The 7,408-nt window shown below is 37.0% G+C and overlaps 1 pseudogene; it reads right to left on the reverse strand.

Annotated features, from left to right (window-relative positions):
- Positions 1 to 1,703: 1,703 nt before the first annotated feature.
- LOC123834534 (small ribosomal subunit protein eS26-like) lies at positions 1,704 to 2,050 on the reverse strand (annotated as a pseudogene).
- Positions 2,051 to 7,408: the final 5,358 nt, after the last annotated feature.

Raw genomic sequence — 7,408 nt, forward strand, 5'->3', positions numbered from 1 at the left:
CTCATCTTAGGGTCTTCTTTTAGGGGAGACCAAATTAAGGCACTCTTTTCTTTATCAAGCGGCAAAAATAGGAAATGGTTAAGTTGACAGCTGGAAGCATATATAATCCATGGGTTCCCTGATTCCCACATGTAGTGGGAAAAATAAATGACGGATGCCTCCATTATCTGTCCCTGTCTACATCTTTGATGTCATCTCCTACTACACTCTTTCTTGCCTTAGGGGTGTAGATTTGCTCTTTCCTCTTTTTGAAATGCTTTTCCCCTGCATGTTTGCATAGGTCCCTTCTTCATTTCATTTAGGTCTATCTCCAATATAATTTCATTAAAGAGACCTTTTGAATTATTTCACTTAGAATATGCCTTAGAATAGTTACTACTCTAACTCATTAATCTATTTTTCTTCATAACACTTAAAATGACTAGTAATATATATGTATATTTTTAAAAGATTTTATTTATCTATTTATTTGAGAGAGAGTGAGAGAGCACACATGTGAGCGAGCATGAGCAGGGGAGGGGCAGAGGGAGAGAATCTCAAGCAGACTCTACACTGAGCATGGAGCCCAGCGTGGGACCCAGTCTCTCACGACCCTGAGATCATGACCTTTGCCAAAACCAAAAGTCAGACGCCTGAGTGACTGAGCCACCCAGGGGCCCCCAAATGACTAATAACATATTGTATATTTATTTATTGACCTAGTTTACATTGGGCTTTCCCCATTACATTAAGCTTCTAAGAACAATGACTTTGTAGGGTTCACTTCTGTATTCCTAACATTAGAACGGTCTCTGGCATGTAGGGAGTGCTTAATACATATTTATTAAAGAGATGAATGTCTGCTTGACTCCCTGCAATGACAAATTTAGCTCTTGCCAGTTCTCATAGGGCTTATTTTCCTTTTCCAGGGATTACATTGCTTTCTCTCTACCTCACACTTTTTATTTAGTTTTCATTTCTGGGGCTCTATAAACTGGTGATAATTTCCATGGTCCTCACAGCCCAACTGTCTGTTTGTCTGAATATGTTTGTTTTGTCCATACTAGGTATAAAGAGAAATGGCATCCAGGATTTCTATTCTGATTTCTTCATAATAACCAATTCTGCTTATTTCTTATGATACCAGTCCAAAATATTGATGCAATTTTACAAGGTTGGCCCTCTTTCTTTCTTTCCTTATTTCCCTCCTTTCTTTCTTCCCTCCCTCCCTCCCCCCTTCCTTCCTTCCTTCCTTTCTCTTTTCTTTTGGAATAGCTACTCATTCAGAAAATACAATCTGAGGCAATCTAAGAAATAGCCAGTAAATGGACACTCAACATATTTGAATTTTTACAGTGTGTTCCCTATCATTGTTTTCACATAAGAAGGCTGCACAGTGGGTGACATTGTTCGTGTGGCTGTTACTAATACTGTTGCTCTGATGCACACCCATAACAGCAGTAGCTGGTGTCTAAAGGACTTTGTCATTGTGCCCCTTAGATTCCAGAGTACCATAAAGAATCATCCACTGCCTGTCACCCTCTCACTCCTCCATACCAAAGATGCTCTTCAGAGACATCTATGTTTGGAGAAGACATGACCATTATCCTAAGAATGTTTCTTTTCTTTTCTTTTCTTTCTTTCTTTTTTTTTTTGAAGTATAATCACCATTTTTTTTTTTTCCTGGAGAACAGCTTTTCTTTTGTCCTTAAGGACTTAGCTCCTTACATAGGCTTTGGTGGAGGTCATGGGGCAGCACCTGCTGGTCTAAATCGGGGTGGGGGTGTTTGGTCCTCCCCTGCTTCACGAGAGCAATTCCTCACTACCTTGCTGTGAATGGCACAATTCACACAATAATGTAGTTTCACATACAGCTTGGGAAGCACATAGGGTCAAAGACAATCGCTTCGGAAATGTCTCTGACGACGGTGACCTCTGCTATGTTCTGAATAACGAACTTCTTAATGGCCTTGTCCTTGGGCACACAATGGGTGCATTTGGTGCAGCGAATAGGCTGCACATGGCCGCGGCCCTTTTTGGCATGACCATTATTCCTTCTTTTCTTGGTCATCTTGGAAGTGAGACCCAAGAGATAAGGATGTTTCTTTTAACAATGTCTTTTGCTTCTGAAGAAACGCATTCCCACTAAATTCCCCTAGACGAAGAAAGAATAAAAGTTTGATGCATTATATTTCTGGTTCCAGGTATGATGGGTTATATGGCTGACACTGTAATTTAACTCATCAGTTTTGGTTTTATTACTTATAAAATATAAAAATGCATTTTTTTTTCTTATTTGTGTTTTAGTTCTCGGCCATAAATTAACCCAGGTATTCCTAAACATTACTTGAAAAAATAACATCTATAAAGGACTATATGTTTCAGTTAAATTTTTATATTCATTTTTGGCCAATTTTTAAAAAGAAACATTGAGCCAGGGTTGTGATGTGACCTACAGTGGAAGATATTGAAAGAGGAATCAGAATTTATAGTTTCAGATTTGTTTCAGTTCATAACAGCTAACACTCCTTCCCAAATTCAGAAAACTTCCTCCACGTACTCCCAAGTGTTTCTTGCATTATCTCATAAGAAACATTAGTTTTAGGTGTTCTGTTTCAATAAACTTCAATAGAGGTTTTCTTAGCTTAAAATAAGTCTATGCCAATTTGAAAAATAAGACTTTGATTGCCATGTAGAAGTGATTCCAAATAATGTTATTTGCTTTGTGCCGTCTCTCTTTCTATTATTCGGTTCCTAATGCAAACAAAGATCTGTATACTAAAAGCAAAGGTAATGTTAACATTTCCCTAAGTGCCATCAGAAAATGTCTCAAAACTTATACTGGTTTTATGACTTCAACAAAAAAGGCATTAACATCATAGTCAATGACAGCCAGTTGTCTACCAGGTTGAATCTAGGTGCATCCTTCTATTTTAGAGCTGACACTTAAGCTCAGAGCAGATTTTTAACTCCTCAAACCAAGCAAAATTATTTTTATATGTAAAGAAACTTCATTAGGAAAAAAATAATATATCAGCGGGTATTTAGATCAGTACCATATTATTCTATTTTATGCAACATTGTACTTTTAGTAGCCAGAACAAGAAAGTGTACATTAAGAAGCCTTGAAAGTTACAAAACATTGTTTAAATGTAAAGCAAATCTAAGGCACATACAGGAAAGATGACATGTGGGCTCATTTCAGTAGCACTTGGGTTCTCTTCTTTATCCCCTCTGAAAACCTCACCTATCACTTCTCTCCCTTCTCACCTCTCCACTCAGCTCACGAGAGTTAACAGTCTCTCTTTACTGTTCTCTGTACTCTTTTTCATTCTATCAGGAAATACCAGAACAGAAAAACAGTAGCGGTACATTGCCTCCACCCTAAAATATAGGCTGTTGTCCACTGAGTGCAAGTTATCTTAAGAATTACTATCACTTAGAAAATATTTATGAAGTCTTTATGTAAGAATACAATGTCAAAAAGTCAGGATTAGAAAATAGATAGGGTACAGAGACCTATCTGACCTATCCATGAGTAAGGATGTTGATGAACAAGGAAAACAATAGAAAGAAGAAAGAGTTTTCACAGAGACTGGAAGAAAATAAAACAAATATTCCCTTTTCCCTAATAAAATTGGGTCATATTATTGGTAGATTGCATATATTTCTGAGACCAGGGAAGACAACTGCTCAACAGCATAACTGACAAAATCCTGGAGTACAACAAGAGATCCGCAGTCAAGTCTCTTTCAGCAAGTGCTTCCCCAGGTTATGAAGCAATGCTTAAGTAAACGAGGAATGATCAATATTTGAATTAGTATAACAGCTAATTTAAGGGATAGGAATACTATAAATATGGTGAAAAAAATTATAAAACTTGGAACCTGGATCTTATAAACCAGAAGTAAGATAGAGGAAACACTGTCCCTGAAAATAATTCAGTAATAACAGCATCTACAGCTGGTGGAGTGTCTGTCATTTACAAAACACTGTGTCAGACACTAAGTGGGGGTGACAAACATGAATGGTGGATGAACTTGGATTCAGTAAAAAAATCTTCTAACTTAGCAGAAGTTCAGAATCTACATACTAGAAGTCATTATAAATTTTAACAAATGATCCATTCCCTTACCTACTAACATTTGAACATATGTTCAAAATATCCAAATATTGATGAAAATATTTACAAGAATATGAATGTTTTGTCTGCAGACTATTACCAGTAAAAAAGTTCTGTGACCTTGTAATAAGTTTCCTGAGCTCACCTAGGAGATGGCATACACATCTTCCTTAGACTAATTTTCTGTAGATGCAGACTGTGCCATGGTTAGATTGGATCAGCACTTAGTAAATATTTAATAACTTACACTTAGCAGTGAAAGAACCATCCATACACTTTGCATAATGACTGTAATGCCTGAGAAAGATATTGAGTTTATTGGAGAGAAAGCAGCAAAAAATCACAGAATCTGTGCTTGAAGAATAGCTACTAGATTCTTCATGGAGAAATGCCATGGGAATCAGCACAGATAAATCTCCATCATTTAACTTGTGTTTCCTACGGTTCCTTGTATCTAAGCATTACAGCACATAGTATATTGACTTGCATTTAAAAATATATCGGTGTAGAGGGTGAAGAATAAGCAAGGCATGAAAAGTATTATTGATCATCTTGTGAATGTAAAAATAAAGTTAAAAACCACTTCCTGTTCTCTTAACAGTTGCTTTTTTGCCTCTCTCTAGTCTGTTCTTTTTCTAGATGTCCATGAATTTTGGTGTCCCATGTTTCTGTCTTCACACTTCTCATATGACATGCTTACTCTGTAGAATTTTATTTATTCTTCTGTTATTCCCCCAAAAAGGAAAATAAATATGATGTTTTTTCCCCTGAGGCCAAAAGCAACCAGGATCATGAATAAAAAGAAACAATGTAGATCTTACCTATAAAGTAGAAAATTAAATTCTTTCTGAAATTCTATCCCTTGAATTTTATGTTTATCCATCATTTGCTTACTGATGATTTATATAGCCAGCACTGACTCTTGCCTGAATTTTAGCCATGCATTAAAATGTGGAACTAGGGGCGCCTGGGTGGCTCAGTCATTGGGCATCTGCCTTCGGCTCAGGTCATGATCTCAGGGTCCTGGGATCGAGCCCCACATTGGGCTCCCTGCTCAACAGGAAGCCTGCTTCTCCCTCTCCCGCTCCCCCTGCTTGTGTTCCCTCTCTTGCTGTGTCTCTCTCTGTCAAATAAATAAATAAAATCTTAAAAAAAAATAAAAATAAAATGTGGAACTAGAATTCTGACAGGTTGCATGAAAGTCAAAACATCCAAGACTAAACTTGGCATGTTTTGCCCCCATCATCCTAACAAAACACCAATACAACCTGCTGCTTCTTCTGGATTCTTTGTCTCAGTTAATTATATGGACATTAAATAGTCATTTAACCTGGAAATCTGTAGCAATCCTTAACTTTTTCAGGTTTCCATGTCCTACTACTAGTAAGATTCATGGATTTTACCTCTTAAATATTTCCTGGATGCATTCCTGTTCTCAGTCTTCTCCTTACTCCTACTTTAGTGTCAGCTCTCATCTCTTAGCTAATTTCTTTGCTCTTATTTTGCCCCCACTTATTCATACTGTGGTGATATATTTATCCCAGAGGTTACAGTTTAAGTTTCTTAAACTGGCATATAAAACCCTCCATGATTGTATGCTTCCGCTTCCTGACTCAAAACTTCAAGAACATTAAATTGCTTGTAATTCTCCCTGCTCTATAAATACATCCTCCCCTACATAAACCCTGGATATTTTATACTTTGTGCTTCATTATATTGTTTTCTCTTCCTGAGCAGCCCTGCTCCCATCCATTCTGTAACCTTATTCCTCTTCCTCAGGACTCTTATTCCTCCCTTAATGCTCGATTTGCCTTCACTTCCTCCGGAAAGCCTTTCCTCAGCCTTTTCTGCTGGACTCGGTGTTGTGCCTCGTGGGTTCATTAGCAATGACCTGCTTATGTTTGTCTTCCTCACTCTACGGGGAATTCCTTGAAGTCTAAGACCATTCCTATTTCACCAGTGATTTTCCGGTGCTCCATAGAATCTAACTGATCAGTCAATGTTTGAAAAATGAACAACAAAGAGGGTAAATAGAAGTGATCAAGAAAAGAACAAAACTAGTCAATTATGGAACCCACCCCTTAATCTCTGCTATTCTCTTTATATTCTCTGTATATTCTATTTATATTCTCTTTATATTCCCTTAATGAGTGTGGATTCTCATTTCTCACTGGTAGGCAGGTGATCTCCTATTATAGATATGGCTGTGATCTTTCTCCAACATCTACTTGGGTGCTGGGCATCTCACATTTGTATGTTGGACTTTTATCTTCCCGGTAATGGCATCATTCTTCTGTCTTGACACATTACTCTGACTTTTCCATGTTATCATTTGTCCTTCCAGCAATCCAATCCATTAAAAATCTGATATATTCTTTTCTTGTAGTATTTCTCTTTCTGAAATTATTCCTTCCTTTAAAATTTCTCTACCATCATTCCACTTGAAATCCTTATAGCCTTTGTTCTTAAATAGTAGTGTACCACTAGATATCCTTCCTGTCTGATCTGGCTCCACTCTGCTTTTCTTACTTTGGTTTTTTTTTTTACTTACATTTCCCTTGGACAGAATGGTCTTTCACTAAACTGTCTAAAACTGTCTTTCCTAAACTTTCACTACATAATGAGTACTCTGTAATTCATTTTTTCTCTCCCCTCCTCCTTCTCTTTTATTCATTCTTCCTCTGTCCAGAACTCATACTTGAACCTTACACACAGCTATAAAAGCATCTTGAGGGTGAATAATCATTAATGAATTGATGGGGAAAAAAGGTACCACATTCTTGGTTCTCTCTTGGGGTCATTACCTCTTGGCTCTCTGATCTATATCATATTCATTCATGCCTCCTGCCTCTGCTTCTGTACCTTAGCACATCACAATACTTGCTAATTTACCAAAGATTAATTTGTGCTCTATTACACTTAACCTAGAGAGTCAGGCAGCTGAGTGGTGAATAGTAGAGGACTGCCATTAAATAAATTAAAATACATTTTTAGAAAGCCTTAGATAATAATGTCTGAAAAATTTATCCAGAATAACCCAGATATTTTTCTGTATAACAAACCATAACTATTCCCATTGTACTCTTTTGTACATGTCATTAACATTCAATATCACGGGAAAAATTTTGATCTTGCTTTGAGTTAGAAGGATTTATTATAAATCTTACAGAAATGATTTAATGCCCATCAAGTTAAAATAGAACTAATTGGGATAGCTTCACAGGAGAGAGAAAATTCACATTTGAAAGTATTAAAACTCGGGGCACCTGGGTGGCTCAGTCATTAAGCGTCTGCCTTCGGCTCAGG

Source organism: Mirounga angustirostris, unplaced genomic scaffold (assembly GCF_029215605.1).
Source record: "Mirounga angustirostris isolate CCGP_5_RB_7025 unplaced genomic scaffold, mMirAng1.0.hap1 SCAF_1, whole genome shotgun sequence".
NCBI lineage: Eukaryota > Metazoa > Chordata > Mammalia > Carnivora > Phocidae > Mirounga > Mirounga angustirostris.